Source organism: Zeugodacus cucurbitae, chromosome 2, assembly GCF_028554725.1.
Source record: "Zeugodacus cucurbitae isolate PBARC_wt_2022May chromosome 2, idZeuCucr1.2, whole genome shotgun sequence".
Taxonomy (NCBI): Eukaryota; Metazoa; Arthropoda; class Insecta; order Diptera; family Tephritidae; genus Zeugodacus; species Zeugodacus cucurbitae.
Window position 1 is genome coordinate 32,291,851 of NC_071667.1, and position 15,991 is coordinate 32,307,841.

Sequence of the window (15,991 nt, forward strand, 5' to 3'; positions counted from 1 at the left end):
GAAAATGTTAACTGAATTTGATGAAAAGCTTTTGAATGTGTTGCATGAGACGCAAGTTAGTGGCATGCATAGTGTGTATGACAATGATGTAATTGCAGTAAATATTGATAGTAAGTTTATACACTTGATTTTATTTCCATTATATTTCAAATGTATGATTTTATCAATTCTCTAAAATAGAATCCATTCAATACAAACATACTTACAAATCTTACCTCTTTATAATAGTAGTATAGGTAAATGTATCATATGCTACTCAGGGTGAATGTAGATTTCCAATGGTGACAGAATTTTTGAATCGGCACAGAAGCTTTCGAGTTTATTCAATACAAACATACTTACAAATCTTACCTCTTTATAATAGTAGTATAGATAAATGTATCATATGCTACTCAGGGTGAATGTAGATTTCCAATGGTGACAGAATTTTTGAATCGGCACAGTAGTTTTCGAGTTTATTTAATACAAACATAAATACAAATCTTACCTCTTTATATTCAACACAGATTCAGTATAGATAAATGAATCCTTTGTTACTCAGGGTGAATGTAGATTTCCAATGGTAAAAGAATTTTAGAATCGGCACAGTAGTTTTCGAATTTATTCAATGCAAACATACATACAAATCTTACCTCTTTATAATAGTAGTATAGATAAATGTAGCCTATGTTACTCAGGGTGAATGTAGATTTCCAATGGTTAAAGAACTTTTGAATTGGCACAGTAGTTTTCGAGTTTATTCAATACAAACATACAAATCTTACCTCTTTATAATAGTACTAGCTTTTTACCCGCGGCTTCGCCCGCAGTGGAGTCATTAAATAAGTATGAGAGATAAAGGGCAAGGGTATAATAATAGAAATGAGTCAATATGATAACTAAATTTGATTGTTTGGCTAAGATCAACAATTTTTAAAAATTACTACAGACAGAAGTTTCAACACTTTAATATATGCTTATTGAAATGCAACAACAAATGTTAAAATATATCCGAGGTATCCGGTATCCTAGGTATTATAACACTATTTCCCTTACCGACACCTGTTAATATAGTAGCACCAAGTATGTTTTGTCCAAATTTTGTTATCCGAAGCTTTGTTCCGTTACATAGCCGAGGAGCATCTAGATTTCGCATAAGCATTACTGGTACATTTAGTTGCAATTGAAATGTATGTGACGGTACACCCGATAGTTCAAGTGAATTTAAAAACTCCACAGGATATGAAGTACTTATTATTATTAAACTCTACCACCGGAACAGCACATTCCAGCAGTTTCATCTTTCCATTTAAAAGCATCGTAGTACTGACATTTTTTATTCATTGAGCCAATAACAATTAATAGATGATTATGTTATTCAATTGAAGGATCATATTGAAACCCAGTACCATTAAACACAGCCCAATCATTACGCATTAAATTTCTGCGCCGCGTGGTCTGCATGTCTGCATTATGAATTCTTCTCGCCTGCGATTGTTCTGGTGTTTCTATTGCTCTTCTAGTTGTCTGCAGTGCAGCTTGTCTTTCTAAACTAACTCGTGCCTGAAGAGGCGTTTCAGCTGATCTCAAAACTCTTTGTTGCTCTTCTTGTTGTTGTCTTCTCAGCTCTGCGTGAGCCGAAGTTTCTTGATTTCGTGCAACTTTTGCGGCCCGGGCCGCATAAGATAGACCAGATTTCCGCTTTCTAGGCATTTAAAAAAAAAGCAGAGTAAAAATTAACATCAGCGAGTAAGATCTAAAATAATAAAGTAACAGCTAACCCCAAAAATTACGGATAACCTCAAAAATTGGAATAGTTATAAACAGTTGAAACTATATTCAATTGAATTAGATATTTTCGTTACCGCCGGTAATACAATGGGACGGTATTAAGCATTCAGGGTTGAAACTTCATGACTGTAAAACTTCATTACTGAAGTACATAGCTAAATTTGACGATTTTTTGACAAACAATTGTTTTATCTTTCGTAAAATTTTTTTTTTTTTAATATAAAGTACCCTATGTTGCTTCTAGTACCTTCAAGAGTATATGTACAAAGTTTCATGATGATCGGTTCAGTAGTTTTTGCGTGAAAGCGTAACAAACAAACTTACATTCGCATTTATAATATTAGTAGGGATTAATATAGATAAATGTATCATATGCTACTCAGGGTGAATGTAGATTTCCAATGGTGAAATAATTTTTGAATCGGCACAGTAGTTTTCGAGTTTATTTAATACAAACATAAATACAAATCTTACCTCTTTATATTCAACACAGATTCAGTATAGATAAATGAGTCCTTTGTTACTCAGTGTGAATGTAGATATCGAATGGTAAAAGAATTTTAGAATCGGCACAGTAGTTTTCGAGTTTATTTAATACAAACATACATACAAATCTTACCTCTTTATAATAGTATTTAGTATAGATAAATGTATCATATGCTACTCAGGGTGAATGTAGATTTCCAATGGTGAAATAATTTTTGAATAGGCACAGTAGTTTTCGAGTTTATTCAATACAAGCATACGTACAAATCTTACCTCTTTATAATAGTAGTATAGATAAATGCATCCTTTGTTACTCAGGGTGAATGTAGATTTCCTATGGTGAAAGAATTTTTTAATCGGCACAGAAGCTTTCGAGTTTATTCAATACAAACATACTTATAAATCTTACCTCTTTATAATAGTAGTATAGATAAATGTAGCCTATGTTACTCAGGGTGAATGTAGATTTACAATGATGAAAAAATTTTTGAAATGGGCAGAGTAGTTTTCGAGTTTATTCAATACAAACATACATTAAAATCTTTCCTCTTTATAATACTTGTATAGGTAAATGAAGCCTATGTTACTCAGGGTGAATGTAGATTTCCAATGGTAAAATAAGTTTTGAATAGGCACAGTAGTTTTCGAGTTTATTCAATACAAGCATACGTACAAATCTTACCTCTTTATAATAGTAGTATAGATAAATGCATCCTTTGTTACTCAGGGTGAATGTAGATTTCCAATGGTGAAAGAATTTTATAATCGGCACAGTAGTTTTCGAGTTTATTCAATGCAAACATACATACAAATCTTACCTCTTTATAATAGTAGTATAGATAAATGTAGCCTATGTTACTCAGGTTGAATGTAGATTACCAATGGTGAAAGAATTTTTGTATCGGCACAGTAGTTTTCAAGTTTATTCAATACAAACATATGTACATACAAATCTTACCTCTTTATAATAGTAGTATTGATAAATGTAGCCTATGTTACTCAGGTTGAATGTAGATCACCAATGGTGAAAGAATTTTTGTATCGGCACAGTAGTTTTCGAGTTTATTTAATACAAACATAAATACAAATCTTACCTCTTTATAATAGTATTTAGTATAGATAAATGTATCATATGCTACTCAGGGTGAATGTAGATTTCCAATGGTGAAATAATTTTTGAATAGGCACAGTAGTTTTCGAGTTTATTCAATACAAATGTACACACAAATCTTATCTCTTTACTAGCTGACTCCACAGTCATTGCACTGCGTAAAATTATTTGTTTTGAAAACAAAGTTGAATTTGTATAGTGTTGGAAAACATTTATGTGCGATTTTTCTAAATTTTTTTTCAATGTAACTCAGCTTAATAAACAACATGTTTTTGTTTTCTGTTCCGGTGCGTTAATGTACAGAGAAGATGATTTTTCAACTCGTGAATGAAATTTATGCCACACACCTCCAGCGACTGTCTTTGAGTCCTGTTGATTGTCATCCCAAATGCAAGTCACATTGGAAACTGAATACGTTTGAACTGAAATGGCAAATCGTTGGAACTCAAAGAAATTCGTGGAATCAAGCATTTTGCCCCCTTGTAAGTTCCTTTAAAAAATTATTGCAACTATTACATTATTCGATAGCTGTTTGAAGATTGCGAAGCATAATAATTGACAAAGTATTATAATGACAAAAAATTTAGAAATTTCACTGGATAATTCACAGCTTCGTCTTCATTTTCAACATGATCGATCGATGTGTATGAACACAAATCTCCCGGAAGTTGACTTTAAGTCGTATAGATTAAATCATCGACATCGGTATTTTTGGCAGTTAAAAATCCGCGTGCACTCAACCACTCGTAGTTACGATAAATTTGGCTAATGTTCGGATTGATATCAAACCATTCGAAGTATTAACCAGAATTTGCCCAGTTCTTGGCAAATCTTCTGCGGTGCTTTCCTGTTGCAGGAACACACGCATATTCATGGTCAATCATATGATTTTTGCGTGCCGCCACAAGTACGATGACTTGAGACATGCGTTCAATTCCTCCGCCGCTGTTGATTTCGAAATAACAGTATCATTACGCCACCAAAGCGACGATTATTATTCCACAGATCTTTCATTGTTCTGTCAAGTGCTTCTAGAAAATTGCACTCATATCATAGATTTGCATGTTTAACTGAAACTACAATGTCGAAAGTTCCGTTCTTCCAACTTCAGGTAGCGTTGCTGCAATTCCAGTAGATGCGAGAGCCAACGTAATGCCATTTTGAGATCGTATTGTTGCCAAAATCAATGATATCAGAATCAATCAGGATTCCATGTTCCACCGTGCGTATCAAGAAATAAAAGTCCACCATTTCCATCATTGACAGCCTTAATCAATTTATCATAGGTTGTCTTTTGCTGCTCATTAAATAATGGAACATTTCTTTATACTTGTTGTTCCAAAGTTATTCTGTGGTATGCACGATTCAGTACATCTCTAATTTGAAGATTTGGTGATGGCATATGAATTTCAATGCTTCATTGTAGATGTCACCGTTTGTTTGCAATTCTGAATTCTCTGTTGCCACTTGCCAATTTCCGACTTTTCCGAATTGTTTTGTTTTTATAGATAGATTGAAAAAAAATGTATGGAAAAAAGTCACTTTTTGGAATTTTACAATTTTCCAAATAAACCTTCCAAGATCCACAACGAACAACCTCTGAACATTTCATCAAGAATGGTCCAACCGTTCTCGATCCTTAGCGTAGCTAATCTTGAACCGCTTTCGCAGCGCAAGGAACGGAAGCCCTCAAAGATAAATAATTTCCCCCGTTTTTTACACATTTGCCACTGTTTCTTCGCTCCTGATGCTATACCCTATAGCCTTCCTCGATAAATGGACTATCCAACACAAAAAGAATTATTCAATTCGAACCAATAGTTTCGGAGATTAGCGCGTTCAAGCAATCAAACAAACAAACTCTTCAGCTTTATAATATTAGTATAGATAATAGTAGTATCGATAAATGTATCCTATGTTACTCAGGGTGAATGTAGATTTCCAATGGTGAAAGAATTTTTGAATCGGCACAGTAGTTTTCGAGTTTATTCAATACAAGCATACTTACAAATCTTACCTCTTTATAATAGTAGTATAGATAAATGCATCCTTTGTTACTCAGGGTGAATGTAGATTTCCAATGGTGAAAGAATTTTTGAATCGGCCCAGTAGTTTTTGAGTTTATTCAACACAAACATACATACAAATCTTACCTCTTTATAATAATATTTAGTATAGATAAATGTATCATATGCTACTCAGGGTGAATGTAGATTTCCAATGGTGAAAGAATTTTTGAATCGGCACAGTAGTTTTCGAGTTTATTCAATACAAACATACATACAAATCTTATCTCTTTATATTCAACACAGATTCAGTATAGATAAATGAATCCTTTGTTACTCAGGGTGAATGTAGATTTCCAATGGTAAAAGAATTTTAGAATCGGCACAGTAGTTTTCGAGTTTATTCAATGCAAACATACATACAAATCTTACCTCTTTATAATAGTAGTATAAATAAATGTAGCCTATGTTACTCAGGGTGAATGTAGATTTCCACTGGTGAAAGAGTTTTTGAATCGGCACAGTAGTTTTCGAGTTTATTCAATATAAACATACCTCTTTATAATAGTATTTAGTATAGATAAATGTATCCTACGCTACTCAGGGTGAATGTAGATTTCCAATGGTGATAGAATTTTTGAATCGGCACAGTAGTTTTCGAGTTTATTCAATTCAAACATACATACAAATCTTACATCTTTATAATAGTAGTATAGATAAATGTATCCTTTATTACTCAGGGTGTGTACAGCAAAATACTTTGTTTTAATCCGTACCTTGAGAGTTCACGTTTGACTCTGATTTTCTTTATTCAAATATATTTCGTCAATACATTTCTTAATTCTAATCTCTTAACTAGGTACATATGTATATGTGTGTATGCTTAGTGTACATACACATGTGTAAATATATATTTTATTTTTATTGCATTTTTCAGATAGCAACGCATTGATATTTTATAGCTATTTAGATTAGTGCATCTAACGCAATTATACACATACGTACACGCTTCATACTTTCTTATCTGTTGCTTTTGTGCATTAATATTTGGAGTATGTATGTTTTGTATATTAATATTCGTATTATGTATACTCTTATTTATGAGTTTTCTTTTATATGCAATGATTTTCACATTTTTATGAGCAAGTCTCATATTACAATTTTGTTTCTTAACATTGCACTTGACATTTAGTGGGCTGTATATTATTTTGTTTAAGTTATTCTAATACAAATTTCATGTTCATATATTTATGAACATTCTGCCAGGGGCCAAAGTATTATTCGATAGGCAATGTAATTGTTGCTTACCATGGCACATAACATTTAGTGGCCTGTATATTCTTTTTATTTAACTTGTTGCTTACATGTGTATTTTTATGTACTTGTGTCAAAAATATAATGTTCTACATATAATTCAATCTTAATGTAATACAACATTCATGTTCATATATATACGAACATTCTGCCAAGGGCCAAATTAAGTTTTAACTTCACTTATATATTATGGTTTATATATGTATATTCAGTGCTATTTACCATATTCGTAATAAACGATTATACTCCGCTTTGAATTTATTTTAGCTATTTTGCCAATCGGAACTAAATATATGGTTGTATTATTTCTCACCTTTATTGATGCTTCTGGTTTAGTTGAATGATTAGCATTAATTGCTTTAATTGTTTTGTTTCCTACCTCCCAAATTTCTCCGAAGTGAGAAGCTGCCGGCCGGCGAAAGTTATATTGCACTTTGTCTGATATCGTCTTAAGATGAACGTCCCCACCAATCATCGTTGCCGGAAACTGTGTTATTCCCCTACTCATGCACGATTTTCTCCTGTATTGCTGGACATTTTTATCTTCCTTCCTTCTTCCTTCCTTCCTTCGCTCATATAAAATGGTTTGGTTTTAATGTTGTCTTCGAGTTGGTTAATTTCAATTTGTTGTTCGATTTTGCGATTTTCGGTTTCGGGATTCTTAGTAAAATCTCCTTTTGTATCTTTTTCTTCGTCTTCAAGCAATTTAGTTGCTTTTTCTTCAGTTAAACAGAGTTCACGATTCACGTCACTTTCGGAAAAACTCTCCGGTGGCATATTTCAATCGTCAAATGCATTGGGTCCAACTGTGGTAGCGGTGCCAAAAGTACTTCTACCATTATCAAAAAGTTCACAATGTAAAGTGGTACCGGTGCCAAGAGTAGTTGCATCGCCAGCGCGAAAATTCCCACTAGTTCTGTTAGCTGCACCTTGACTGAGCGTGGATCCAAAAAGCCCTCCGGACTTAGCGGCAGCATTGCCAAACAATGAAGTTCCAGTGAAATCAGTGTTAAAATTCAATGGTGCCGATGATATACGAGTAGGTATATCAAATGTAACAACAAGTGAACTTGCAGGTTTAGCTTGCGTTGAATTGAATAATTCGCTGTTAGTGTTCCTCAGAGAGAACTTTGTAAAATCTGTTTTTGCTGTAGATGTTACGTTAAAAGCAGTTTTAGGGTCGAAACCGGTAGTCACGTATTTCTCCAATTTCTCCGTTATTCTTTTCCGTGTAATTTTATATTTTTCTCGAAAATCCTCCATGTTTTCTTCTAGCAGGTATTTTGTCAAGCCGTTGAAATGGATATCTTGGATTTCATAGAAAGCTTCTTCTACGTATTCAAATTGTATCTGAAGCTCGATTTTAAATTCTCTCATTTGCTCGAGAGAATCCAATGCATTTTCTTGAATTTCTTCTAATTATTTTTGATCTTTTTTGCTCGACGTTGATATCTTCTTACAGCAAGATCTCCAAACTCCTGTTGCCGTCTTACCAAATTGTCCATATTTGCTTCTTTTTTGTGGTTTTTGGTTGATTATTTATATATTTTTTCGCTTTTACTTTTACGAAAAGTATGTACATAAATATTGTATATATATATGTACTACTATAAATGCGGATAACCTTTGCTATTCCGGCTTACATGTCTTTATTTTGCAAAGTAATGCTCTTTTTCTTCTTAGAGGAATATAGTACTCCAAAATAGTTGCCTAATAGCAGGACTTTTTCTTTGGCTGAGCGCTACATCCAGCTCGAAGGACCAAATGTACTGCAAAACACTTTGTTCTAATCCGTACCGTGAGAGTTCAGGTTTGACTCTGATTTTCTTTATTCAAATTTATTTCGTCAATACATTTCTTAATTCTAATCTCTTAACTAGGTACATATGTATATGTGTGTATGCTTAGTGTACATACACATGTGTAAATATGTATTTTATTTTTATTGCTCTTATACACATACGTACACACGCTTCATACTTTCGGCCCGCCCCCCTGCACACGATGCGCTAGTAAAACAAACTAGAAAGAAATGAAAACTTATTTGAGAAACAACAATAGCAGCAGCAACATCTATGCCGCAATAATGGGTAGTGGAACTGAAACCACAAATTATTGTACCAACAAGGAGCCAGAGATATGCTCCTCCCAGAGGACACCGAGTATGGATAAACGAGCTCCAAGACTTGGTAGATCGCTCACTAAAGTTCTCAGCGTGAATAAGCCAATGAGAGCAAGATCGTCGCCCCCAGCGTTGCAAGATAGCACACCACCGGCTAACTTAGCGGAAACATGTAGCAACTGGGAGAAGATATCAAGAAGCTGACGGAAATGATGCGCCCACCGCAGCGAACCATCAACAACAATCTCAGGGATCTCCTAAACCATATAGGAATGCTATATAATAAAGCGCAAGAAGAGTACAATAAAATGAAAGAAAGGAGGCACATTCTGAACATGCCCTCGATCTCGGATATAACACCGAAGAGACCCCGTGATGAAAAGCAAGTCAAACGAAGGACGCCACCGAAGAAAAACAAGACCACCGATGTAGAGGTACCGAGGAAATAACTGATAAAACAATCACCGTTAGTAAAGGAATACTAAAGGAAAAAGATGACTGGACCGAGGTCAAAAGGAAAAAGAAGAAGGCATACAAGCATCCACCACGCCCTGATGCTATAGTTATATCGCGAACAGGAGACCTGTCCTATAGCGACATCCTAAGGGCAGTGAAAAAAGAAGTTGCTCTTCAGAAGTTGGGTGAAAATGTAACCCGAATTAGAAAGACGGCCAAAGGCGAAATGTTGCTGGAACTAAATGAAGCGTAAATGAAAGACACAGGCGAATACACCAATGAGATATTTAAAGTGCTTGGAAACCAGGCAAAAATCAAAGCACTTACTCATGAAATAACAGTGAAAATTAGGGATCTTGACGAGATAACATCTGAAGAAGATATTAGTAACGCAATTCGTACACAGGTAAAGGAACTTGGTGACTTTGACAAAGCTGCTATTAAAAGCATCAAAGCTGCATACGCGGGCACGCAAACGGGCGTCCTAAGCCTCTCTGCTCTAGAGGCAAGAAACATTAAAATAGGCTGGGCAATATGCCGGATCAGGGAAAGACCGAACCTTAAGAAGTGCTATAGGTGCTTGGAATATGGGCATTTGGCTAGAACAGCAACCCAGATGACAGAAGCCAGTCCTGTCTTAAATGTGGGAAAAAAGGACACTTTGCGAAGACATGCGAGAAGAAACCATCCTGTGACGCGTATAAAAAGATTGGAAGAGGGAGGACAGCGTGCAAAAGGGCTAAAGCATGAGAGTCTTGCAACTCAAGCTCAACCACAGCGAAGCAGCGCAAGATTTACTTACCCAAACGGTGTTTGAGCACAAAGTGGACGTAGCAATTATCAGCGAACAATACAACATTATAGGTACCGCAAACTGGACCTCTGATCAAACGAAAAAAGCTGTCGTGTGGGCCTGTGGGGAACAAACACTCCAAAATAAGCCGCTAACAGGCCGAACCTTCTACGCGCGTGCAACAATCTGTGGCATAAACTTTTATAGCTGTTAGGTCCAGCCGAGTGTCGCACAGACTGAATATGAAAGAATACAACGAATGTTGTGGCAGGTGATTTCAATGCGTGGGCAACGGAATGGGGTAGAACTCACACGAATAGGAGAGGAGATGCCCTTCTCAAGGCGTTTTCATCACTTGATATTGTACTGCTAAATAGTGGTAACAGGAATACATTCGAAAAGAACGGTCGTGGTACCGTGATAGACATCACGTTTGCTAGTAGATCCCTAGTACGAGTAACAACCTGGAAAGTAAGCGAACTGTACACGCATAGTGACCACCCGGCCATCCTGCTTGAAATTGGAAACCATGTCCACATACAAAGATTGAGACCCCATAAGAGAGTTCAAACCAGAGGATGGAAAGCTACCACCCTTGATGAAGAATTATTCAAACTTATGATAGACAGCGACCCAAACAATGCCACAGAAAGGGAACGACAGGCTGAGTATTTAATACAACACATCAGTAAAGCATGTGATGCTGCCATGTGCAAGAAAAAACAACCCACGCAAAGAAGGCCTGCATACTGGTGGAATGATGGAATTGAGGATCTAAGAAAGTAATGCCACAAAGCGAGGCGTCGCTGTCAGAGGGGACGACTTTCGACAGAATACACAGTACTACAGGAACGCTTTAAGAGGAAGCGGAACGAACTCAAAAAGACAATTAAAAGGAGTAAGGCCTGTTGGTATAAAGAGCTGTGCAACAAGTTAGAAGAAAATCCATGGGGCGACGCTTACACGATTGTTATGACAAAAGTCCGAGGACACAGAGGACAAGCCACAACTTGCCACACGCTACTAAAGTCTGTAGTAGAGACCCTCTTTCCTGCACAAATACCGCAAGAATACTGCACTCAGGAATCAAGAACAATGGGCTCACCGGTTACCGACACAGAGGTAGTAGAAGCAGCGGAACGATTCGCCAACACCAAAGCATCTGGGCTGGATGGCATTCTTAACAAGGCCCTAAAGATTGCGATTAAGCTTAACACTTCACAAACCTGTTCACAAAGTGCCTACGAGAGGGGATATTCCCAAAAATCTGGAAGAGACAACGCTTGGTTCTTATACAAAAACCAAATAAACCAGCCGGGGAACCAAGCTCGTACCGACCATTATACATGCTAGACACGACCCGGAAAATACTGGAGCGAATAATATGTGTACGCCTGGAACAACATCTCGAAACAGAATTTCCGGGCCTGGCCAATAATCTATACGGATTTCGCAGACACAGGTCAACAATTGACGCAATTAAGAAACTCACTAATATCGCAAGTAAAGCGATAGAAGGAAGCAGGTGGATGTATGGTTCTAAAGAGTACTATGCTGTAGTCACATTCGATGTCAAGAATGCCTTCAACTCGGCCTATTGGCCGCATATCCCAAGAGCCCTTGAGGTCAAGAAGATATCCCCCTATTTGCTGAAGATAATTTTCAACTACCTGACGGACAGAATACTTTTATATGATACAGACGAAGGACCACAAAGCTATACAGTGATGGGTGGAGTACCACAGGGCTCTGTCCTGGGCCCGCTTTTGTGGAATGTCCTATACGATGGACTACTGCGTCTCCCACTACCCAAGTCTATACAAATAATTGGATATACTGATGACATCGCAGTGACTGTAGTAGCGAAAGAGATCAGCCAAATAGAGCGACTTTGAAATCATAATCGACGATAAAAATAAAAGAATGGCTCACACCGACAAAACTGCAGCTAGCAGGCCAAAAAACCGAAGCAGTACTTATAACAAGTAGGAAGAAACTTGAGGTTGCAACGCTCAACATTGACGGATTCAATATTACAACACAGCAGTCACTAAAATATGTCGGAGTGATGATAGATTCAAGATTAAGTTACAAGACGCATCTAGACAAAACCTGCGAAAAAGCGTCATGGGTGACGGCGGCGCTAACAAAAATAATGGCCAACATTGGTGGACCCAGACAGAGTAGACGCGCTCTCTTAGCTAAAGTAAATCATGGACTAACTTTATGTATTCTGCGCCTATATGGGGGACAGCATTATAACAGAAAACATATTTAGAAAAAACGAAGACAGTAGTCCGATTAAGTGCGATCAGGACTGTCTGTGCTTGTCGGACTGTATCATATGAGGCGGTTGGAGTCATAGCAGGTATCATGCCCCCAGACATAATGGCCATGGAAATCAAGAGATCATATGATAAAACAAAAAGCTGTGGTAGGCGGCTAACAACAGAAGAGAAGAAGCAGGAAAGACAAAGGTGTCTAAATGAATGGCAGAAACGTTGGGACGCAGCAACGTCGGGGAGATGGACCCACAGGCTCATTAGAAGTGTGCAAATGTGGGTAGAGAGAAAGCATGGAGAAACTGACATCTACCTTACGCTGTTTCTAACAGGGCATGGTTGTTAAAGAGAATATCTATACAAATATGGCCACGATGACCAAACGAACTGCTCTTTCTACGGTAGCGTTGAAACGTTGGAGAAAACGCCACATCTTCTTTTCGTGCCCGAGGTATGAAAATGAGAGGTGTGAAATAGAAGAGCTGACAACAGAACCAGTGACGCCGGAGAACATCGTGCATTACATGATCCAGTCGAAGCTGGTTTGGGACAAAATAAGAACTTAGAAGAAAGTAGTGGCAACGCAGCGAAAGTAGAAGGACTAACCAGACGTAAGCCGGAAAGGTGTAACTGACGAGCCATATGGCAAAACTTGGCCCCACGACGACATGCTTAACGGCGGTCCCAAGTAATGACGACGAAGTTAGAGTTTAGTACGTAGGCGTATTGGCATGCCCCTGCCAATACGAATCGTGCATACCTAAAAAAATACTTTCTTATCTGTTGTTTGTGTTCATTAATATTTGGAGTATGTATGTTTTCTATATTAATCAGGGACCGTAATCATTTTAAGTTTTATTATAAAAATTTCAAAATAACGATTATATATTGATTTTTATGATATTCTTCACCGTTAATGATTAATTTTGAGTAATTTGTAAATAATTATAAATAATCATCATTTTTGAGCAAAAAAAAAAATAAAAATCATAAATAATCATTATAAATGATTTTTTTTTTTTGCTCAAAATAAAACTCACTTTTGGATTACAGGTTTATTATTTAGTTTTTTTGATACTATTTTTTAAGGTCCTTTTATAACATATATGACTATTTGGATGCCAAAACATTTTATTCGAATTTCGTTGAAATTGGTCCAGTAGTTCCTGAGGTATAGTCCACATAGGGCGACGTCACTTTGTCTACAATAACTCTCTTTTGAGTAACTTCCATATTTTGGACCTGATAGAGATAACATTTGCAAGGTATGTGCAAAACCGTAATCCAAAAAGGAGTTTTATTTTGAGCAAAAAAAATATAAATCATTTATAATGATTATTTATCTATACTATCTATACTAATATTATAAAGAGGAAAGGTTTGTTTTTCTGTTTGTTTGTCTCGAATAGGCTCCGAAACTACTTAACCGATTTGAAAAATCCTTTCACCGTTGGAAAGCTATACTATCCCTGAGTGACATAGGCTATATTTAGTTACAAAAAAAAAATAGGGTTCCTTACCAAAACTCCAATAATGTAAAAAAAATACCAAAAAACTTTCTTTAATCGCGAATGCTGCGAAAACGATTGAAGATATAACAAAGTGATGTACTACACTTTTGTAGAACTTATCATTATCTACAAAAATAACGTCGCGTCATCATATCTCTAACTATTATATTTTTTTTAAATTAATTAAAATACCTTAGTATTAATCCTTATCGAAATAAATGCTTATTATTTAAGATCGCTTCAAAACCTGTATATAACTTTTTGAATTAATTGATTCTGACATTCCATTCAAAAGATATCACGAGTTAAAATGTTTTAAAAGTCGCTCGGCGGCTAACTATGCGTTGTAGAGTTGTAGGCGTCACTCCGGCACGGAGGTACGGGAAGGGGGTTAAGATCACTCGCGCGGTCGGCTCCCTACTGAATGGTCGTGTGCGGAATTAAAATAAATTGTCGCTCGATAATAATATAATATAAAAATTTTGTGCCGCAAAAAAACGAGAACGGCCAAACCGATCTGGCTAATTTTAGTCTTGAAATATTCGTGGAAGGCCAGAAAAAGATTAGAAAGTGAGTAAATATGGAAAAATTGCGAGGAAGATAATTTTGAATTGAAGAGAATTTTATTCGAGTTGACAAGAAAAATATAAAAAGAGAAAACAAAAAAATAATATTTTGAAGGTTCAATTTCTATTTTATAAGGTAGTATCGATAGCCCAAAACATTTTGTAACAAATAAGGAAAGACTAAGTTCGGGTCCAACCGAACATTTTATACTCTCGCAATTTATTGATGTAATTTTATTAAGATAACACACAATTTGTTATCTCGACGAACAGAAATTAAACTCTACAAGTCCCTCATCATTCCGGTTCCGTGGACGGTGTCAACATCCGATGAGACGGCACTAGGAGTTTTCGAGTAAAAGGTTTTGCGGAAGATTTATGGTCCCTTAAACATTGGCAACAGCGAATACCGCAGAAGATGGAATGATGAGCTGTATGTGTTGTTCGACGACATAGATATAGTCCAGCGAATAAAAAGTTAGCGGCTACGCTGGCTGGGTCATGTTGTTCGAATGGACGAAAGTGCCCCAGCTCTGAAAGTTTTCGATGCAGTACCCGCTGGTGGAAGCCGAGGAAGAGGGAGACTCCGATGGAAGGACCAGGTGGAGAAGAACCTGTCTTCACTTGGTATTACCAATTGGCGCCAAACTGCCAAAAGGAGAGATGCGTGGCCCGCTGTTGTGGACTCGGCTATAACCGAACCATTTGACCTATATATTCGGCATAAAGTCCAATAGAAAATCATCATATATAGTATATGAGGGCTGATGTAATTCCAGAACCAATTCGGCCTTGAAATTACTCCCAAATTGCAAAAGAACGAAACACCAGTCGGCAAAATCACCAAAAATAGCGCTATAACGAAGATTTTCCAAATATTAAAGAAGTCGCTGGAGGTACTGCACAGGACTTTAAAAGATCTTGATTGTCGATGAACGTTTTTGGTGGAGCCAGGATTCTGTTAACAGGTGATTTACGCCAGACTCTTCCAATTATTCCTGGATCAACTGTTACTGACGGGCTAATCGCATGCCTAAAATCATTTAATTTGTGGCGACACATAAAGAATCGCCAATTAACAACTAACATATGAGTGTTTTTGTAACAATATCAAATTGCGATTGTAGAAGCAGTTGGCAGTTGACACTTTGATGGATTAATAGCATTTCCAACAGATTTCTGTCACTTCATTGACTCGAAAGAGAAGTTTTCCTGACATGAAACCTCAATATGATAACCATAAATGACTGATTGAATGACCTATATTGGTGGTAAAAAAAAGATATCGATGATCTTAATGCGACAATTTAGAATTTCGGTACAAGAGAGTTGACACAGCTACAAACCAGGATGACGTAGTCAATTATCCCAAACTATTTAAAATTGCCTGTACTATCACCACTCACTTTGCAATTAAAAGTAGTGTGAGTTGTCATCATGCTGCGTAACATAAATCAACCTCGAGTAATCAATATCGTCGCCGAAGCCAAGATTGGACCAACTTAATTTAACGTATACCTTAGCCACAAAAACGTGTGGCCGGGTCTGCTAGGGATTTATATTTTTTTTGCCCA